Genomic DNA, 22,932 nt, shown 5'->3' with positions numbered 1-22,932 from the left:
CTTTACGTACTACACGAATATGCAAAAAAAATGGGGGTTCCTGTTTAAAAAAACGCAGTTGATATCCGTTTGACCTATATCAGCGCCATCCAGCAGGCCAACCATAGTGTCATCTGGTTTCCCCCATCAAGCTAGACAAGTTTCATTCTTTGTAGTTTTTTGTTTGACTCTTATTTCGTGAGATATGTGGCCCGGTCACGATCAATGGACCACCCTGTACAGACAGATACGAGAGCGCCGCCGCTATGAAGAGCCCGAGATAAAATTCTCCTGGGAATGTTAATTTACCAACTCTTGTCTGGGGCCCTGGAATTCCCGTATGGTTACGAAAATAATGTTCCGTAACACCACAGTGGCTAAACTCCAAGGAATACTAAACAACAAAATTAAGGATTATCGATTGTCTCAGTTTCACAAGCAAATAATAAAGAAGAAACTGTACACTCTGCAGTTAATTGCTAAAAAAATAGCCTGACTTTCACTTGATTTAGTTTGTAAAGAAAGTGATGAACTACTCAGAAGAATAAACGATATGAGACTGAGCTTCTACTGGCGTATACAATGTTTAAAAATAAAGAAATAAAATAAACAAAATAAAAATTACAGGAATGCAACCGGATGACGACGTCGACAACCGTCGATATTTCGACAAGTGACCACCCTGTCAGTTTCAGTCGGCTATTCCAGAACATCGTCATGGCATCGATCATCCTATGGAATATAACAACACGGACATTCCGGCATGCACTTCTCGCTATTCGGATGATATTATTAAGGAAGCAGTTGAGATTAAATCAGCAAGTAACCTTTGTAATATTATTCGATTTCAGACACTTTGCATACGAGATATTTGTCATAAAAGAAAAGGCCAGCCAACGAGCTGTTGTTCGTAAAGATGCTAAGCATCACACCGCGAGAGTAAAGAGACGAAATATTTTTGTTTTAATTTGAGCCTATACCAAGACGCGCGTCCAGCGAAATACTTTAAATAAACACTATAACCCGCTGGGCGCAGATATTTAAAATCATTGCCGCAGCGCTTGTAGCAAGAAGCTGCAAAACAGAAGAAAGAGCAATCTATCTTTTGTTAAGAAATATTCTAGAGACTTCATTAACTCTTATACTTTTGGTCGCCGACATGTTAAGACGTAATACATAGCATTGCTACATGTTGAATTTTTATTTTGTGTGAAAATTATGTGAAACGACGAACAAAAGTTTCGGTAACTCGGATGACATTTAATATTAAGAAGGAACAGACTGACAGAACAGCGATTATTAAACTGTGCCATGTACAAAAGAAATATCAGATGTAAGTCATGTATTCATTGTGTATTTGTCAATGTCTAGAAGCTTAAAGCCAATTTGTTCAAAATATATTGATATTTTACGATGCAGTAATTTTCTTCTTATTCTTTTCTTTTACTAACCAAAAATGATGTTCAACTGTATATGAGCTTTGTTACAGGTTCGGTCTTTATCGTGGTGTCTCGATTGAATTTGGGAGACCACTAATGTGTTCAACTTCCGATCTGTTAATCTTTTTCTTACGAAATTCCACTAATTTGCTGTCATTTCCATTTTCATATTCAAATAGGCCCCTTAGGTATTTTCATGGAAGATTCTGGTTGCGTGAAGGCAATCCGGGTCAAAAGTTCAATCAATTCGCGTAATCAGTCCGTACGTCTCCAGAACACAATCAAGAACAGACGCATCGGTGATCAATTAATAACCTCTCTCTTTTCAAGTCATACTGAAAAACGGCCACACAGGATAGCCGTAAGTACGCAGTCTAGTGTTAGGTTGCATTTTGTCAGTAAATATTACCAACCAACAGTGACAACTCACCTATTACTGTTGTTGTTGTTGTGATCTTCAGTCCTGAGACTGGTTTGATGCAGCTCTCCATGTTACTCTATCCTGTGCAAGCTTCTTAATCTCCCAGTACGTACTGCAGCCTACATCCTTCTGAATCTGCTCAGTGTATTCATCTCTTGGTCTCCCTCTACGATTTTTACCCTCCACTCTGCCCTCCAATACTAAAGTGGTGATCCCTTGATGCCTCAGAACATGTCCTACCAACCGATCCCTTCTTCTAGTCAAGTTGTGCCACAAACTTCTCTTCTCCCCAATTCTATTCAGTACCTCCTCATTAGTTATGTGATCTATCCATCTAATTTTCAGCATTCTTCTGTAGCACCACATTTCGAAAGCTTCTATTCTCTTCTTGTCCAAACTATTTATCGTCCATGTTTCACTTCCATACATGGCTACACTCCATACAAATACTTTCAGAAATGACTACCTGACACTTAAATCTATACTTGATGTTAACAAATTTCTCTTCTTCAGAAACGCTTTCCGTGCCATTGCCAGTCTACATTTTATATCCTCTCTACTTCGACCATCATCAGTTATTTTGCTCCCCAAATAGCAAAACTCCTTTACTACTTTAAGTGTCTCTACTATTACTATTTACTAGTATTTGTTATACAGAATATGCAAGTTCCTAACGCCAGACCTTGTAGACAGAGATGGAGGTTTCTGCTTAAATTCTGCATGGAATCCTTCTCTCTCCCTTGTCAGACAACAGAGAGACAAAGTTAATGATGTCTCACCCGTTGTTTAGTAGTTTTCAGTATCGATAACTTTTAGCGTCGGTCATCTTTAATTGTGTGGTGGCGCTAGTGTTTATAGTATGTGTGTGTGTGTGTGTGTGTGTGTGTGTGTGTGTGTATGTGTGTGTTTGTGTGTGTTATCTTCCAGAAATGTCTCTGTAAACAGAGGTTTTAAATTAACTTGCACAGCGCTTATGTTCTGCAGGATAATCAACTGTCGAAATATCCATGATTGTCATCGACGTCGCCTGGGTGCATTCCCGTAAGTTGTTTCAACAATAAACGACGTATTCTTTAATGGCAATTACAGGCACTGAACCCGAGAATACTGAAAACTGTCACTCAGTGCAGAACGGATACAAAACCACGACTGGCGAATACATTTTGTAAGACTTTTGGCGTTTGGGTACGGCAGCACCGAGCCGTTGTCTGTGTGGCGTCCGGCCCATTGTTCCGCCTCTCCAGCCTCACGTTCGTCATTCTTTTGGCAACCGCATTACCCAGAACTCGAAGCCAGACGGCTGCTCGGAAGTTCTCAGTTGGCGACATGAAACAAACTTTTTCCAGAGGATTTTTCCATACTTGTGGCCCAACTCCCAGCAGTCGGCAACACCTTGGAATTAATACCTTCGCTCACCTACACAGGGCGAAGCAGCTACGATAGGCCACATCAAATATATGCAGAATGAATGAATGTATCGAGGTGCCGTTTTCAGAAAGTTATAACGGACAATATGACGAATATCCTGCGATCGAAAGTGTTGTGTCTATTTCATACAGCATAGACACAATGAGGTAGCTAGGTGCACGCTACACTAACGCAGACGGGCTTGAAGTTCTGGAACAGGAGACTTATTAATGAAAAAGAAGAAAAGTACGTAGATGTTGGTTACTTAACTTTTATTCTCTTGTTGGAATACATCTGTCTTGAATATTAGGAAGCTATAAGCACTGATACAAATGGCGCCTTGCTAGGTAGTAGCTATGGACTAAGCTGAAGGCTATTCAATCTGTCTCTCGGCAAATGAGAGGAAGACTTGGTAGGTCTGGTCGCAAGCTATGTCGTCCGTACAACTGGGGCGAGATCTAGTCCGTGTCTTGTGACCTGCCATGTGGTGGCGCTAGGTTTGCGATTACACAGTGGCGACACGCGGGTCCGACATGTACTACAGGACCGCGGCCGATTTAAGTTACCACCTAGCAAGTGTGGTGTCTAGCGGTGACACCACAGAAAGTAATTTTTCTCGTTTATAGTCGCCGAATTGTGACACCGACTTCGTTTCTTTTTTCTTATGGATCTATATACTTTTATCTTGGTATTTGAAAGAAACTTCTAAGATAACTTCAACGACATAACATGTATGGGACTTGATAAAATAGTCTCAAGGTAACAGCACCGCAGGCCACTGACTCGCCGACGGGAGAACAGTTTTCACAAACGTCTGCCCTATTATATAAAGTGTAAGTCAGCACAGAATTCCGGTATGGTTGGTGTGTGTATTATTGCAGCTGCCACGCCAAGTGCTCAGAACGTTGACCTTGAGCATTGCTACGCCCTATTAAGGTATTCTGGAGAAATAGTACTGTACGTTGAATATTATCTGGAATTAATGACAGTTTTGGCCCCTGTTATAAGTCATTTCATGTCTTCGAGAGTCGTCTGTGTTTCCTAATAGACCTGTTGTTTTATTCTTCGCCACCGATAAAAGTGTGGAAGTGCTAAGTTTGGTGAGTGGACAGACCACTTCGCGTTTCCTGAATGACCGTTCCAATTCTCTCCATATTTTCTCTTATGATAGTCTCATTACATGTGCGGAACGGGAGGGACATCGTGATGTTGCGGTACAGCACTGATTGCCTTGTGTCCACAGGGATGGTTTCCAATAACGGCGGCACCAGTGTATCTTAGGACTTCGATATACTTGAGTGTATTTAGATTCCCATAAGTAAAATAGCTACCAATGATGCCGTTTTGGAAGACACCGGCCAAACTTTGATACACGAAGAGCGTTGTTTTTATCCACTTCTTTGAGTGAGTGTGGATTTTCAACTGACGATTAGTGCATATTGCGAAGTTTCACTTGCTGATGGATTGTAAACGATGCTTCTTCCTTAAACAAAATTTAGCGCCGCATCACTTCGCAGTTTTCGTAGATAACATTTGCAGAACTGTAGCCAATTATAGAAAACATTGCCATGAGGCTGTAGATGCAGCGAAATGCGAAGAGGAGGAAATGCTATGGAGTGTAGTGTTCACAGAACACTCGTTCGGTTGATCCCTCTCGTACTTACGAGATACATCTTAGGGACATTTGAGCGTCTGTTACTGCTGCTAAAATCACTATGCAACATGGTCCCCATTTATGAATCACTGGTGAGCCACCACCTCATTGGTAGTGTGAGTGACATCTACATTCCTAGCTACATCTGCATAGATACTGCGTAATCCACAGTACAGCACGTGGCGGAGGGCATCATGTACCACTACTACTCATTTACTTTCCTGTCGCATTCGCAAACAGAGCGATGGAGAAACGACTGTTATGTGCATCCCAATTTCTGGTATCTTACCTTCGTGGTCGTTATGTGCAATATACAGAGGGTTCCAAAAAAAAATGCATCCACTGTTTAAAAGACCATAACTTGCAAACTAATTGACGGAGTTGTCTCATTTTTGGTGAAAGTGTAGCTTTAAGTCCAACTTAAAGATATCGCTGTAGGTGTTCGAAATGGTCACCATTAACATCCACACACAAACGATGCCGCCGAACTGCAGCACGAACTACTGACTGCAACGTGTTCATCCAATGTGCGTGGCTTTTGTCGATAAACGACGTCCTTTAGTGTTCCCCACAGGTAAAAGTCCAGAGGAGTTAGGTCTGGGGAACGTGGTGGATACTCCACAGCATCTTTACGGCCTGTCCATCTTCCTGGTAGATTTTCGTCGAGATACGCCCTAACACGATTTTGGTAGTGGGCTGGGGCACCATCTTGTTAAAAGTAAACTCTTCCGTCTCCATACGAGTCTCGGATGGCAGGTAAAATGGATGTCTGAAGCTTCTGAAGGTACACCTCACCGGTAACTGTGCTGTCAAAGAAGAATGGCCCAATCAAGCCCCCGTAAGACAACCCACACCACACATTTACTCGTGGAAAATTCATGGCTTTGTCTACATGGACGTCCGGATTTTCGGCGGCCCAGTAGATGCAACTGTGGCGATTTACTGTACCATTGAGTTTTAACTGTGCCTCATCAGACGACACAATCATCTCTGCAAACTCTTCATCGTTGCGCACCATGTTAGTAAACTACTCGCAGTACTCCATTCTACGATCTGGGTCGTCCTCGTTCATTGCTTGTAGCAATCGTGGGATGTAACACTTCCACTTTGCTGTCTTCAAAATTCGCCGAACACTTGAGCGACTCACTCCAGTTTCGCGGGCACACTGTCTCACAGACTTTTGTGGTGAGCGAGTGAATGTTGTAACACACGACGGGAGTTACCTAGACTTGTTACTGTTACAGGTCGTCCAGATCGTTGTTTGTGTACATCTTTAATACAGCCATCGGCTTCAAATTTGTCTCGAATGCGACGAATCCTAAGACGTGTTGGTGGCTTTGTTTGATACTCATTTCGCCATTGCCGTTGAATTTCATTAATGTTTTCGTACTTAAAATACCACTTCAAAACTGACTTCCTTTCATCGAATGTAAGCCTTGCGCCAGCCATGTTTACTCGTGTAACTAGGTGCAACTATGAACAAAACACTGACTATCTGGCGACTGTCATCTGACAAAACAAAACAATGCAATACAACGCTTGTGTGGCGATTGCCGGAACTACAAACTATTACACTACCAAAGATGAGACAACTCCGTCAATTAGTCTGCCAGTTATGAACTTTTAAACAGTGGAGACATTTTTTGGACCCCTCTGTATGTTGGAGGCAGTAGAGTACTTATGCAATCAGCTTCAAATGCCGGTTCTCTAAATTTTCTCAGTAGCGTTCGTATTGTAGTATGCGATACGTCTAATTAAGAAATATGAAAATACTCGACATCAACCAGTTACCACAGTCTGCAGATAATGTAAGTACAGATAATGTATGAGACAGGCGAAATACCCACAGAATTCAAGAAGAATATAATAATTCCAATCCCAAAGAAAGCAGGTGTTGACAGATGTGAAAATTACCGAACTATCAGTTTAATAAGTCACAGCTGCAAAATACTAACGCGAATTCTTTACAGACGAATGGAAAAACTGGTAGAAGCGGACCTCGGGGAAGATCAGTTTGGATTCCGTAGAAATGTGGGAACACGTGAGGCAATACTAACCTTACGACTTATCTTAGAAGAAAGATTAAGAAAAGGCAAACCTACGTTTCTAGCATTTGTAGACTTAGAGAAAGCTTTTGACAACGTTAACTGGAATACTCTCTTTCAAATTCTGAAGGTGGCAGGGGTAAAATACAAGGAGCGAAAGGCTATTTACAATTTGTACAGAAACCAGATGGCAGTTATAAGAGTCGAGGGGCATGAAAGGGAAGCAGTGGTTGGGAAAGGAGTGAGACAGGGTTGTAGCCTCTCCCCGATGTTATTCAATCTGTATATTGAGCAAGCAGTAAAGGAAACAAAAGAAAAATTCGGAGTAGGTATTATAATTCATGGAGAAGAAGTAAAAACTTTGAGGTTCGCCGATGACATTGTAATTCTGTCAGAGACAGCAAAGGACTTGGAAGAGCAGTTGAACGGAATGGACAGTGTCTTGAAAGGAGGATATAAGATGAACATCAACAAAAGCAAAACGAGGATAATGGAATGTAGTCAGATTAAATCGGGTGATGCTGAGGGGATCAGATTAGGAAACGAGACACTTAAAGTAGTAAAGGAGTTTTGCTATTTAGGGAGTAAAATAACTGATGATGGTCGAAGTAGAGAGGATATAAAATGTAGACTGGCAATGGCAAGGAAATCGTTTCTGAAGAAGAGAAATTTGTTAACATCGAGTATAGATTTAAGTGTCAGGAAGTCATTTCTGAAAGCATTTGTATGGAGTGTAGCCATGTATGGAAGTGAAACATGGACGATAACCAGTTTGGACAAGAAGAGAATGGAAGATTTCGAAATGTGGTGCTACAGAAGAATGCTGAAGATAAGGTGGGTAGATCACGTAACTAATGAGGAGGTATTGAATAGGATTGGGGAGAAGAGAAGTTTGTGGCACAACTTGACTAGAAGAAGGGATCGGTTGGTAGGACATGTTTTGAGGCATCAAGGGATCACAAATTTAGCATTGGAGGGCAGCGTGGAGGGTAAAAATCGTAGAGGGAGACCAAGAGATGAATACACTAAGCAGATTCAGAAGGATGTAGGCTGCAGTAGGTACTGGGAGATGAAGAAGCTTGCACAGGATAGAGTAGCATGGAGAGCTGCATCAAACCAGTCTCAGGACTGAGGACCACAACAACAACAATGCAGGTACTTCGAGAAAAATGCAACAGAAGTACGCACTATTCTTCTGGAGGCAATGGAAGGGCGACGTCAGACAGAGCACGCAGCCGTCTTCGCATGGTTGATGTGGACTCTGGCCGTCCACGACGAAACACAGCACCGAAGGCGGTCAGAAGAATACCACGAAGGGAACCTGAATCATTGTCGCTGGATTCACTTCACCAGAGAGTGCGAAATTTGTCTGACACCAGACGACCGTCGTAGAAGACTGGGGAGTAATGTAACAGACCGACCTGGTACGGATCCCAAACACTCGAGCAGTACTCAAGAATAGGTCGCACTAGCATCCTATACGCGGTCCCCTTTACAGATGAAGCAAACTTTCCTAAAATTCTCCCAACAAACCGAAGTCGGACACTCGCATCGCCCACCGCAGTCCTCGCACGCTCGTTCCGTTCCATATCGCTCTGCAACGTCACGCCCAGATATTTTAAACGAGCGACTGTGACAAGCAGGACGCTACTGATGCTGTATGCAAACGCTACTAATGCTGTATCCTAATTATGGGTTTGCTATTCCTACTACCCTCATTAACTTACATTTTTCTGCATTTAGAGGCAGCTGCCATGCATCACACCAACTAGAAATTTTGTCTACATCATCTTGCACCCTCCTACAGTTACTCAACTTCCACCTTACCGTATACCACAGTATCGTCAGCAAACAATCGCAGATTGCTGCTCATACTGTGCGTCAGATCATTTACGCATACAGAAAAAAATGCCCCTATCACACTTCCCTGTGGCACTCCTGACGACACCCTTGTCTATGATTGACACTCCCAATCGAAGACAGCGTACTGTGTTCTAAGAAGTCTTTGTGCCACACGCTTATCTGGGAACCTAATACCTATACATGTACCTTTGTTAACAGTCTCCAATGGGTCACCGTGTCAAATGCTTTTCGGAAATATAGAAACATGGAATCTTTCTGTTGCCCTTCATCCACAGTTGCATTACATCACGTGAGAAAAGACTGCGAGGCGCCGGGATGGAGAAGAGTTTGTACCTCTTTAATTCTAGCGAATTCTGCATGAGAACTGGTCATGCACTCGACCCCCTCCTTACCTACCACCTTATTGATTGTGTGCACAACGGTAACGGAAGGAATTTATCGTTGGCCTCGCTAGTTGGTAAAATAAGGAGTGCACACTCACAATGATTTAATAATAATCATTATCTACTCAGCAAAGAAAAAGGGAATTTTAACACAACAAACGACAGGAAATAGCATTCAGTATCTATCTATGAAATGATATGCGGATTAAATATTACAATGTGATTTATTATAAATCAGAACACAAAGGTACTTGATTGTCAATACAAAGAGGCTAAAGGGTAGATTATACTGAACTATTATGAGAATAAGAGTTGGCTCGAGTAGAAGGCGCTCCTACTCTTAGTGATGAAATAGATTGACGATAATGACTGGAGGTGCTAATGAATCAAATATTACTCCCCCGACTATAATGCAGTATTACGATTAGTAGTGAGAGCTCAAACGGGATCACATGGAGAAACAAGCAAGGTAGACTTGTAGCAAAACGATCGCGCGTCCTGCTGAAAACTTTAGTACAAAAATGATAGGTCCTACAATGCCGTAGCCGCAAAATACTTTACCAGTCTCGAAACCTGCAGCACGTCGTCGGTAGGCAGCGTTCTGATGATGTAGGCGCCGACTTCTGCTGTGCAGCAACTCTGTTTCAACCCGTGAGCTCGAAGGCTGGCCGAGAACTCTAAGTTCTGCCGAAAAAGTGCGACCAAGTCGCAAGACAGTCCGATTCCGACGATCAGATCCCGAACGCCCTGCGCCCGCGCAACGCAAGAGCGAAGCCAACATTACTCAACTACCAACTATCCACGAAAACCGTGTATCAGCATTCAGTGCTGATTCCAAAATCAGAACATCACTCGTGCCAATAGCGACCGTTCCCTCCAATTTCGAGCAGGGCTTTATGACATCAACTGGCCTCAGTTTAAGTTGACCAATGGTGCCTCTGTTATTTAGCTCGGGGCACTAAACGTACTGTTTGACCGACTATGAAAACAACCTGACTAGACCACCGGCCATCCGGCGGCAGGCAGCCACGCCCAGCAGGGCACGGTCCACAAGTGATGAACTGCGGCGACATCAGACGTCTCACATGTTGTTTCGCCCTGCCTACAACAGGTGAAACTCGGCCGAAGCCAGTCGTCCCGCCAGTCGCTCAAGCCCATTGATGTACGGCCCTCTCAGTATTCGCTGAAGTGCAGCCCCCCCCCCCCCCCCACACACACACACCGGAAACGCTGTGTGCCGCATCCTCCGGTGTTCGCCTCGCACAGGCCACCCAGGGAAGTAACAGAGGAAACTAATAACAAGACAACATACAGTTCCCAACATGCATAGCAATCAAGTGAAAAAAAGTATTTTCTGCTCTCAGTAGGTACAAATTCATTAACCTTATTCGGCCTGTTACCACCGTGCAATGACATAAAACATTAATAAAATTGCTCGAACAGTCCACGGGTATACTTGCGGTTCGTAGTGTCCAACGGGCACAATATTTCGGCGATCAGACATGTCGCCATCGTCAGGTGCGCTGACGAACTGAGCTCCTGAGCTCGCTCTTTACCTAACGAACCTGCCCTGGTTCGTTGAGGATGCAGGCTAAGCACTTGGTGCTACTCCTGCTAGTACTTTGGGTTGGGGATTTTTATGCCTGTCTATATGGTCTGTCCGTGCTGGACGCTCTTGGCGTCCTGAGTGTGTTCCTATGTGTTACTCCCGTAACAGATCAGGCCAACGTGTAGTTGGCCTGTGGTGTATTTGTTGGCCCAGGTCCTTTACGAGCCGGTTATGCGAGGTTTCGGCCTTCGCATAGAATAGCCTGGCTGACTGTTGGAACCTATTTCTGAGGAGCGGGATGCCTGTTTGCTCGTGTAATTGAGCTGTGGAGTACCGCCTAGGGAGGCGCAGAGCGAGCTTCAGGGCTCGATTCTGCACCCTCTGTAGTGCACCGATGTGTACATCTGCTGCATTTCCCCACACCACTGCCGCGTACTCCAGCACTGGTCGTATGAGTACCAGGTAGAGTGTGATGCCATGGTGTGGGGGAAGGGTTGATGTGGGGTTTAACAGAGGGTACAGGACTCGTAGTCGTCCTATAGCTCTGTCCCGGACTTCCTGGACGTGTGGTCGCCATGTGAGCCTTTGGTCAAGAGTGACCCCGAGGTATTTTCCGGTCTTGCTCCATGGGATGGGGCCTCCCATGATGCTGACCGGTTGGAGATCGGGTGGCCAGGCAGTGAAGATCACTGCCTGGCTCTTTGCGGCATTGTACTTCAGCCGCCACTTGGTCGACCATGCGCCCAGGACGTCACAGCCTAGTTGAAGTTGTCTCCTGGTCTCCGCTGCATTCATGCTCCGCACGAACAGCGCGGTATCGTCGGCGTATAGTGCCATCTTTACTCGCGCTGTCCGCGGGGCGTCTGCAGTGTAGGCTGTGTACAGTAGGGGGCCTAAAACAGATCCCTGCGGTACTCCTGCTCTGATTTGCCGTCGTGTTGATTTTCCGTCGTCTAGCCTGACGTGGAAGGTCCTTGCGTCCAGGTATGATTTGATCAGTACTCCGTGTGACGTCGGTACCCCGTGTACAAAGAGCTTGTACACGAGGCCGTCATGCCACACGGAGTCGAAAGCTCTGGTGACGTCTAGGAATACCGCCCCTAGGTACTCCCTCGTCTCCAGTGCCCGCATGGCTTCCTCGACCAGTCTCAGGAGCTGGTGTGTTGTGGAGTGGCCGCTGCGGAAACCAAATTGTTCATCTGGGATGACACCTTCCTCCGTGAGGTGTTGGAGGAGCCGTTTGGCGTACAGACGCTCGAACACCTTCGAAAGTGAAGGGAGTAGACTGATCGGTCTGTAGTTGGAGGCATGTCGTGGGTCCTTGTTTGCTTTGGGGAAGGCTACCACTTCTGCGTGTTTCCACTCAGAAGGGTAGTTCCCTGTACGAAGGACCCAGTTAAATAACGCTGCTAGTGGCTGGTGAGCCGCTGCAGGTAGGTTCTTGAGTAGCAGGTTGTCTACTCCGTCGCTGCCTCCTGCTTTCCTGGTGTTGAGCGTCTGTAGTTCCGCCGCGACTTCCTCTTCCGTGACTGGCTCTATTTCATCACCCTCCTCTCGCGATGTCAGGAAGATAGGCAGTTGCTCCTCTACTCTACGGATGTGTTCCAAATCGAGGTGGTCTTCGACAGGCGTGAAAGACGCCTCGAAGTGGTCAGCCAGGCTGCTTGCTTTTGCGTCGGGGCTACAGATGATGTCCTGTCCGACATGTAGCGGGGGGACCCGTTGTCGTCGGCGCAGGCGGGCGGCCCACTTAAATCCCCTCCCTCCGTGGGCCGCTCTCTTCGCCGTCCGCGCCCGCGCGCCGGCGGTCGCAAAGACTTGGGCGTCGGAATCTGTCGTAGCGTCGATGTGCCTGCTACGTCCGCCCTGGTCGCCAGTTCGTACTTCTTGCTGAGAGTCTTCTTAATTGCATTCAATGCCGGGTCCCAAGCCTTGCTGAGATTGTAGCCGCAATCTCGGTTGATAAGATCTTCCCTGGTGAGAATTTCGATACCCTCCCTTATAACGCTGTCCCAATATTTAGAGATCTGAGATAGGATCTTGGTACGCTCATAATCCAGCTCGTGTTTCTCGGACAAACAGTGCTCTGCTACCGCCGATTTATTTGGATATTTCAATCGAGTGTGCCTTTGATGTTCTCGGCAACGATCTTCGATGGTGCGTACTGTTTGTCCGATATAAGTCTTCCCACACTCACAGGGAATTTGGTATATGCCGGCCTTCCTCAAACCGAGGTCATCTTTCACACTTCCCAGTAATGCCCATGTTTTATTGGGCGGGCAGAAGACGGTTTTAACTCGGTGTTTCTTTAATATACGGCCAATATTCCCCGATAGTGCGCCATTGTACGGAATAAAGGCAGTGGCTACCTCTTCTGCCGAGACTTCATCCGTCTCCACAGGTTGTGCTGTGGTGGTGGGACGGAGAGCGCGTCTGATTTGCCATTCCGAGTACCCGTTTTTTCGGAACTCGGTTTTGAGGTGTTCCGATTCCTGGGACAGATTCTCTACGTCTGAGATGCTGCGCGCCCTGTGTACTGGTGTTTTTAGTACTCCATTCCTCAGAGAAGGGTGGTGGCAGCTGTCTGCATGCAGGTACAGGTCAGTGTGCGTTTTCTTCCTGTACACACCGTGGCTCAGGGTACCATCAGCTCTTCTCTTGACCGTGACGTCCGGGAATGGTAATCTTCCTTCTGCTTCGGTCTCCATAGTGAATTTCATGATTGGACGTATGGAGTTTATGTGTGTAAGGAAATCCAGGAGCTTGTCCCTACCATGGGGCCAGATGACGAATGTGTCATCGACATAACGGAAGAAACAAGTAGGTTTCGCCGAAATATTGTCCCCGTTGAACGCTATGAACCGGCAGTATACCCGTGGACTGTTCGAGCAACAAATACGCCGGGAGAAACTGAAGAATCACATTAATAAAACTGATAAAAATGAAAGGCGACATGCAAAAGACGGCATTGAACTTCTCAAGACTAAGTTTAGTTTCGCATGAACGACGCTGTCTACAAGCGTGCTGATTCGTGGAGAGAAGTTTGTCAGTCTCAACGAAATGTATTATATTCGAAGTAAGAATATGTACAAGAATTCTGCAACAAACCGATGTTATGGACATTGGTCTGTAATTCTGTGAGTTCGTTCTTTTACCTGTCTCACACAGAAGAGTCAACAGCAGTTTTTCCTAGTCGCTGAGATTGGCGATAAATGCAAGCTAAGTAAGAGGCCAATGTCGGTAAAACCTAACTGTGATTCCATCCGGACCCGACGATTTATTTGTTATAAACGTCAGTTTAGCTTTGTGCGTCCTTCTGTGTGTTCAGACTATTCGATCGATTCTGCCGGAATTGTGGTAGGAGATCTTGTGGTCACCTTTATGAGCCGACATCTGACGCAGTTTTCCGAATCTCCACGTCTGACGGACATGTTCTCAAATTGACGACAAATGCGTCGGCTGCTGCCGTTAAGCGAGTGCCCGTTATTAAATAAGCTGTCGTCTTTTAGAGATCCATCAGCAGAATAAGTAGTGCCTTTAAGGAATGGAATTTTACTAGCGGCAGCTGACCGACAGCGAACCTAGGTGCATGAGCCGGTCGGATGTCGTTTCCAGCTCAGAAAAATCGCGCTACTGTCCGGATGCCAGTTTAAAACTACGTACAGTACCCGTCTTCTATGTGCCATATCATCTGAGATAGGGTCGAATAAACGAAAATTGGACCACGTTGCATTTCGAAAGTAGTCTCCAGCAGTGCACGCCTCTACCCGTAAAATACGTCATCGTTTATCTGTGATTATGAATTCACAAAGACTTTCATAGTGTAATTATGTTAACCTGTTACTGATGTGACTCAATTTTCTATCAGAACCGAAAACAAAGAGTGAACTGTGTTTGTAGTGTACATTTTCTGCACGTTGGGCGCAGTAGTTTCGCCTGCCTACAACGCAATTTTGAAAACGTCTCTATGGCAACGCCTCTTCATAGCTCTAAAGACGGCTATTGTTTTCGCCTAAACCATTTGCTCTTCGTAATTGAAAGCTGTCAAAAGCATTGTCAGGTGTCAAGAACGTCCTTAAACTGACGCGACTGTAGGAGTGTCTTAGTAGTGAGAAATAAATGTATTAAAACTTAAGACATGATGCGGCAGTTTTTCACGCGTCTCAGTTTTTATGACATTTCTTGTAATATGAGTCATACAATATTTATATTTGTGGAGGTACATTCAGGAGCATACGTGGATACTGAGAAATGTGTTCGAATAGAGTTAGTAGCAAAGAGATAATAAATTGAAACGTCAGGTATGAAGCGACAGTTTTTCAAGCATCCCAGTGTGTATGACGTCGTATCTCCTACTGTATGTGTGATGCAACGATATAATTTTGTAGGCACATTCAGCGGTGAACCACGGTGGGTAAGTGGTTCTAACCTCCACAGACAGTGAGGGATGTGCGTACCAAGTTTTGTTGAAGTCCGTCCAGTGGTTTAGGAGGAAATATGGAACGTACGCTCATACATACAGACACACAAACGTCCATTTTTACAGTACCTATGCTTATCACAATTACATATAAGCCTTACATTAATAGCGTATTTGCTATAAATCTCACTATTGCTTCATTACCCGTTAGTATTACAAATAACAAACAAATAAACTTTTTTCTTCTCGTTCTGAGAATGTTAATAATTGCAATCATTTTCACTGGAGTAAGTCTTATTCGTATCATCATTGGAGTTAAATAACCAATCGGGCAGAAGGTTAACACTCTTTACAGATGACCGATTATAAATTGACTGCAGGCGGTTCCTTCTTCAGGTAGCAGATGTTGATGTGCGGCTGTGGAGCCAATGAAGTAGAGTGGTTGCCATGGCTCGGTGCTTTCATATCTTGCAATTTACATGTGGATGTCCGTCTCTTGAAACTTTCCTACGGTGTGGACGTGAAGTTTGGCCGCCGGGAAAGGTTCGTGATACTTGTGGATAGGCGAATTACCGGTTTTACGACTGTCTGATAATGTTTGGACTGTTCTGGTATAGTAGGAACAGGTTTTGATTTATATCTGCCAGTGCTGAGGGATGATCTTCGCAATATCGAGGTGTCAGAACTTTGATTCTGTAGAGATGTGTGGGGTAACACCTGTGGCCATTCTGCACTGCGGAATGAATGTTGTACGCCGAGAAAGCTTTAACCCCGAATACTACGTTCTTTTGCGAATGCATTGTTGAATCGCGCAAAGTTTTGTCCTTCCGTCATCTGAGAGGTTTTCCAGAATGTGTACCAATCATCGAATGCCCCTTTAGTACAGTAGTTGCGAAGTATGTGGAAATTGAAAACTTGTGGTAAGATCCTATGGTACCAAATTGCTGAGGTCATCGGTCCCTAAGCGCACTAATTAATCTAACTTAAACTAACTTACGCTAAGGGCAACACAGACACCCATGCCCGAGGAAGGAGTCGAACCTCCGGTGGGGTAAGCCGCGCGGAACGATACAAGGCTCCCGAGACCGCGCGGCTAACCCGCGCGGCGAAGTGTGTGTAAGCTAAGCATACACAGGAAGGCATTCCTTTTGTGATGCCAGTCTTTGCAAATTGGTCAACAATATGATTGTCTCTGATTCCGGACCATTTCAACCGGAGATGTTGTGCTCCTTTCTGTAGTGTGATACGCTGACGTATTAGTTGCTGTATACCAAAGAGGTAATGGGTCGTTTGCGTTGTCGCAAGGGTACTCAGCGTGTGGCGTTCGCTGTGTTATTCAGTAGTTTGGTATTTAACTAATTTGTAAATGAAAATGATAATCTTATTTTATTACATTGAGTAATTACTAAATTATTTTTCTCCCGGCTAAAGATCTGGTCAAGTTGCTAAAGAACTCCAAGTTAACGTTGTGTTAAAGTGTAAGTTGTGTAAGTGTCACTAAATCACAGTTCATACAACAGATTCTATACAACTATTGATTATGATGGAAACAATTATCTTCAGCAAAACGATCATTATAACCACCGAATAACAGCCGCGCACAACACTGACGTATGTTACCTGAAACAATATTCTTCGCAGCTCGTGCGTAATTAATTTTGGCTCCATACATCAGCAAGAAAAGTTTGTTATATGGATCGTGCTATCAGCACTGTTTTTAATGAACCAATCTGATTCGAATTATTTTCATTAAAATGAGTTCGGGACCACCGGTGCACATTTAGTTTTACACAATTTTATTACCTTCGGCATTTATGTCTGCAGAATTGCGGAATTTGAATTTGCCGCTGAGATAATTGTTAAGATGGCGGCAGACAATTGATAGAGACTTTCTATTCTTAGAGTAAATTACTTTCATATTGTGCGCTATTTAGACTAATTTTCATCAAGAAAACCTTTGATTTTTTCCTAAGGAAAACAAAGATAAAACGCGATATAAATCGCTATCATCAATGGCTGCGCTCCTTACAGCGGAAAGAAATAGTTAACACAGATAATGCTTATTGAGAGAGGAATTAAAGTTAGAAATAATTATTCACTCATATATATAATAATAATGAACTCTATTCTCAAGTAATAATTAACAAATAATTACAATTTCTTAACAGACCTCAGTTTGATATACGTCTTGCGTCCGCAACCTACAAAAGCCAACCAACAAAAGGTAAAAACAAAGGAAGACAAAACGCAGATCATAAAAGGAATTTACAATTATCATTGTCTTTGTATGATACACATCGATATGTCCAATTACATCATAAAATATTATATAAATAATTAACATTTGTTTCACTGTTTTTTCATATGTCGGATAGATAATGTTTATAACTGTTAGAGGCATAATTTCCTCTCGTCGCACAGTAGCTACAATTTATCTCGCGGATGTTACATGCGAATCTGTTATCAGAATATCATTGACATTATGCAATGCGTATCTGAGTGCCTCTCTGATAGCTAGAAGCGCCGTAAAGCTCATTGGATAGGTTATGCGCCTCTGCATCGAAAGGGAGCCGCTGCGCAGTTAGGTGTCCTTTAAATGGGCACATCTCAGATAAGTGCTCCACTGCTACAAAACAGGTTGTCATTATCATCTGTTATCGTGACTTCGAGGCAGCCGTAACGAGTAAATCGATTCGTCATCTGAGAGGAAGAATACTGTCTCATGTGTTGTTCAAATATAAACACGTGCCACTGGTGATATGCTGGTGTACAGTGAATTAAGGGAAATTGTATGTCTTACAATTATCCCAAGCTCACCGGACAAAAGCTCACAGACAAAGGCACTCTGGAGCGCTGTGGGTGGCATATAACTGGTACCGTGGGGTCACGTGGCCCACCACCGCTGACCTAAAACGTAGCAGTGAGTTCCGGGTCCAGAGATCGGTTCTCGGAGGTCACAATTTATTATTATCTTCTTTCCCCCGATGTCCAAATATAAATTACAGTCAGCCCACTTTTAACGTGCTGTAGATGGCTATAATATTTTAAAAAATTAAAAAATGACAAAAAAGTGTTTTAATCTACATCTACATCTATACTCCGCAAGCCACCTGTCGGTGTGTGGCGAAGAGTACCCTGAGAACCTCTATCGGTTCTCCTATTCCAGTCTCGTACTGTTCGTGGAAAGAAAGATTGTCGGTATGCCTCTGTGTGGGCTCTAATCTCTCTGATTTTATCCTCATGGTCTCTTCGCGAGATATACATAGGAGGGAGCAATATACTGCTTGACTCCTTGGTGAAGGTATGTTCTCGAAACTTCAACAAAAGCCCGCACCGAGCTACTGAGCGTCTCTCTTGCAGAGTCTTCCACTGGCGTCTATCATCTCCGTAACGCTTTCGCGATTACTAAATGATCCTGTAACGAAGTGCGCTGCTCTCCGTTGGATCTTCTCTATCTCTTCTATCAACCCTATCTGGTACGGATCCCACACCAGGGAGCAGTATTCAAGCAGTGGGCGAACAAGTGTACTGTAACCTACTTCGTTTGTTTTCGGACTGCATTTCCTTAGGATTCTTCCAATGAATCTCAGTCTGGCATCTGCATTACCGACGATTAATTTTATATGGTCATTCCATTTTAGATCACTCCTAATGCCTACTCCCAGATAATTTATGGAATTAACTGCTTACAGTTGCTGACCTGCTATATTGTAGCTACATCGTAAAGGATCTTTCTTTCTATGTATTCGTAGCACATTACACTTGTCTACATTGAGATTCAATTGCCATTCCCTGCACCGTGCGTCAATTCGTTGCAGATCCTCCTGCATTTCAGTACAATTTTCCATTGTTACAACCTCTCGATATACTACAGCATCATCCGCAAAAAGCCTCAGTGAACTTCCGATGTTATCCACAAAGTCATTTATATATATTGTGAATAGCAACGGTCCTACGACACTCCTCTGCGACACACCTGAAATCACTCTTACTTCGGAAGACTTCTCTCCATTGAGAATGACATGCTGCGGTCTGTTATCTAGGAACTCTTCAATCCAATTACACAATTGGTCTGATAGTCCATATGCTCTTACTTTGTTCATTGAACGACTGTGGGGAACTGTATCGAAATCAAGAAACACGGCATCTACCTGGGAACCCGTGTCTATGGCTCTCTGAGTCTCGTGGACGAATAGCGCGAGCTGGGTTTCACAAGATCGTTTCTTTCGAAACCCATGCTGATTCCTACAGAGTAGATTTCTAGTCTCCAGGAAAGTCATTATACTCGAACATAATACGAGTTCCAAAATTCTACAACTGATCGACGTTAGAGATATAGGTCTATACTTCTGCACATCTGTTAATACAAGGATGACAAATTGTTTAACTATAATATAATGTACAAAAAGTTTCGGATAATTCCCTTGTGGTGCATCACTTCCTTGTTATTTGGTCTTAGAATGTGTAATAGCAACAACCTCTCATAAAACTGACAACTGCATTATTTACAAAATATAAAATCGGAAGTGTGCGCTGATGACTGTCGGTGCCCTACTTGACACTACAATTGTGAAAACAGTACTGCAGACTATAGCAAAGCAGTGTGAAATTCAGTTTCTTTCAGTCGCAAGCGCCTACGTTTCGGAAAGTCAGTCTGGCAATATTTTTTTTTTTCCAAGTCTCGGGTCTTTTCTTTCTGCCTTGCCTTACTCAGCTCCTGTGGTTTGGTTGCTTCTGCCTGTGCACCCAAGACCCGTGTCTAGTTTGTTGTTAGCAGCACGGAGGGTCAGTCTCTGTATGAACATCTCTCCTGTCTGGGATGATCTGTGCAGCCGCTGAGCAGGAGGCACATCTGAGTGGGATCTCGTGTTAAACACAGCTCGTAATTTCTACAATTCGTTACCATTTTCGGGACTCTTAATTTTCAAGCTACTTTCTCCTCGAAAGTTACGAGGCGTGAAGCACACAGAGCGGGACGAGAAAGTGAAACGAATCTGCACGGTATTGGTTGATGTGTGATGTTGTTTCAGTGCTTACAAAGTCCAGTCAAATTTACAAAGAACTTGGCAGTATGAGCCCATTTACGAGGTGCGGCTAGAAAAAAACCGGACTGATGCTGGAAAAACATTTATTTTCAATTATTTACAGTTTCATGTTATCTCCTTCAATGTACTCTCCTTCTCGGTCTCTACACCGCTCCATACGAATTTTCCACTGTTCATAGCAATGCTGCAGATCATTTTCGGTAAGTCCATACATTACTTCCGTCGCTTTTTCTTTTACTGCTTCAACTAGTTCCTTTCAAAGCTGACTTGACTTTAGGGAAAAGAAAAAAGTCACAGGGGACCAAATCATGTGAGTAGGGTGGATGATCTAAGATGGGAATGTTGTGTTTTGCCAAAAACGCCTTCACTGACAACGCACTGTGAGCTGGGGCACTGTCTTGGTGAAGGATCCATGACTTTTTTCTCCACAAATCGTTCCGTTTTCTCCGTACTCGCTCACGTAGGGTAGCCAGGACGCTAATGTAGTAATGCTGTTTCACTGTTTGTCCCTCTGGTACCCAATCAATGTGCACAATCCCTTTGATGTCACAAAAAAAACAATCATCATTGCCTTGAATTTCGATTTTGACATTCGTGCTTTTTTTTGTCGTGGAGAACCAGGAGTTTTCCAATGCATCGATTGGCGTTTAGTTTCGGGATCGTAAGTAAAAAACCACGATTCATCGCAAGTAATAACATTTTGTAAGAAGGTGGGATCACTTTCAATGTTTTCCAGGATGTCAGAACAAATCATTCTTCGGCGTTCCTTCTGTTCAATTGTGAGACACTTTGGAACCATTTTTGAACACACTTTGTTCATGTTGAAACTTTCATGAAGAATCTGCCTAACACTTTCCTTGTCAACTCCTGTTAACTCAGACACTGCTCTGATTGTTAAACGGCGATCTTGTCGAACAAGTTTACCGATTTTTTCAATGTTTGCATCAGTTTTTGCTGACAATGGTCTGCCAGTGCGAGTGTCATCACTGGTGTCTTCGCGGCCATCTTTAAATCGTTTAAACCACTCAAACACTTGTGTTCGCGATAAACAATCATCGCCGTACACTTGTTGTAACATTACAAACGTTTCACTTGCAGATTTTCCTAGTTTGAAACAAAATTTGATGTTAACACGCTGTACTTTCTGTACACTCAACATTTTCCGACGCACAGACAAAACGTCAACTACTTAAAACAGACGCCACGGGCAGACTGAGTGCAGGAGGCAGATGAAACAGTAGGCGGAGCGAGAGTCACGTGACAGGCCACGCGGCTTTCAGCCTTATTGCATTCGTTTTATTGTTCCACCAGTACTAGTCCGGTTTTTTCTAGCCACACCTCGTATTAATATGACGTTGCGCACCCTGTGGCCTGGATGCGCACACTGATACGGTCGGGAAGTATGCCACAAAGCCGTTGTATCTTCTCCTGAAGCAAGCTGGCTCACAGCTGTTGTAACTCATCCTCGGTATTCCGCACACTGCCGCTGGGACAGAGCTGACGTCCGAACTGGTCGCACACACGTTCTATCACGTATAGATATGGGAACCTTGCTGGCCATGCACGCATATAGTTGGCAGAGACGAGTGGCTTGTGGGGACCAACAGTGCACTGTCTGTTGAAAACTGGCAACACGGTACTGTCACATGAGAGTTAACACGTGAGGAGAGCACAGGATGTAGTGGCGTATGGCTGTGCCGCCAGAGTTCACCCAGTCACTACCACTCGTGACCTGGAGCCACGCCCGATGCCTCCCGACATCACGACGACTGGACTAACACTGTCGTGCCTCTCCAAAGAAACTGGGAGAACGGATCCTCTCGCCAGGTCGCCGCCATACTATGGCCCACCAGGCCAGTGCAGAACCACGGTCCGTCGCTGAACACAGTTCGATGGCATTAATGATTCCCGATCACGACACCACTCCAGATGCAGCCGATTTGAGTTGCGGTGTTAACACCAGCCTATCCAAGGGGCTGCAATTCTCTAGTCACGCTACTGCGAGTCTCTGTAAGTAATAAATGACACACACGCACATATACAGGGTGGTCCATTGATCGTGACCGGGCCAAATATCTCACGAAATAAACGTCAAACAAAACAACTACAAAGAACGAAACTCGTCTAGCTTGAAGGGGGGAAACCAGATGGCGCTATGGTTGGCCCGCTAGATGCCGCTGCCATGGGTCAAACGGATATCAACTGCGTTTTTTTTAAAATAGGAACCCCCATTTTTTTATTACATATTCGTGTAGTACGTAAAGAAACATGAATGTTTTAGTTGGACCACTTTTTTCGCATTGTGATAGATGGCGCTGTAATAGTCACAAACATATGGCTCACAATTTTAGACGAACAGTTGGTAACAGGTAGGTGTTCAAAATCAAAATACGGAACTTAGGTACGTTTGAACATTTTATTTCGCTTGTTGCCGTGTGATACATGTACCTTTTTGAACTCATCTAAACATTCTGCGTGGTGTCTATTTGATCTATATCGTGTCTTCCTACCACTTTCACGCAACGACGCTCTGAGCGTGTTTTTTAGGGAATTCACTAGTTTGATCCTGGGACCTGTTGCTGGTAAGGAGACGCCAGAACACACATGACATGTAGAATTCAGAAGAGTTCAGTGAGACTAGTGATGATATAACCAAATACTTAATGATTTCAGCGTCAGCTCCACTGCACTCCCTGTAAAGGAATCTTAATACTAACTAAATTTTTA

The sequence above is a fragment of the Schistocerca nitens genome, chromosome 8, assembly GCF_023898315.1.
Source record: "Schistocerca nitens isolate TAMUIC-IGC-003100 chromosome 8, iqSchNite1.1, whole genome shotgun sequence".
NCBI classification, from domain to species: domain Eukaryota; kingdom Metazoa; phylum Arthropoda; class Insecta; order Orthoptera; family Acrididae; genus Schistocerca; species Schistocerca nitens.
The sequence above is the reverse complement of the archived record's forward strand: the minus strand, read 5'-3'. Positions refer to the sequence as shown.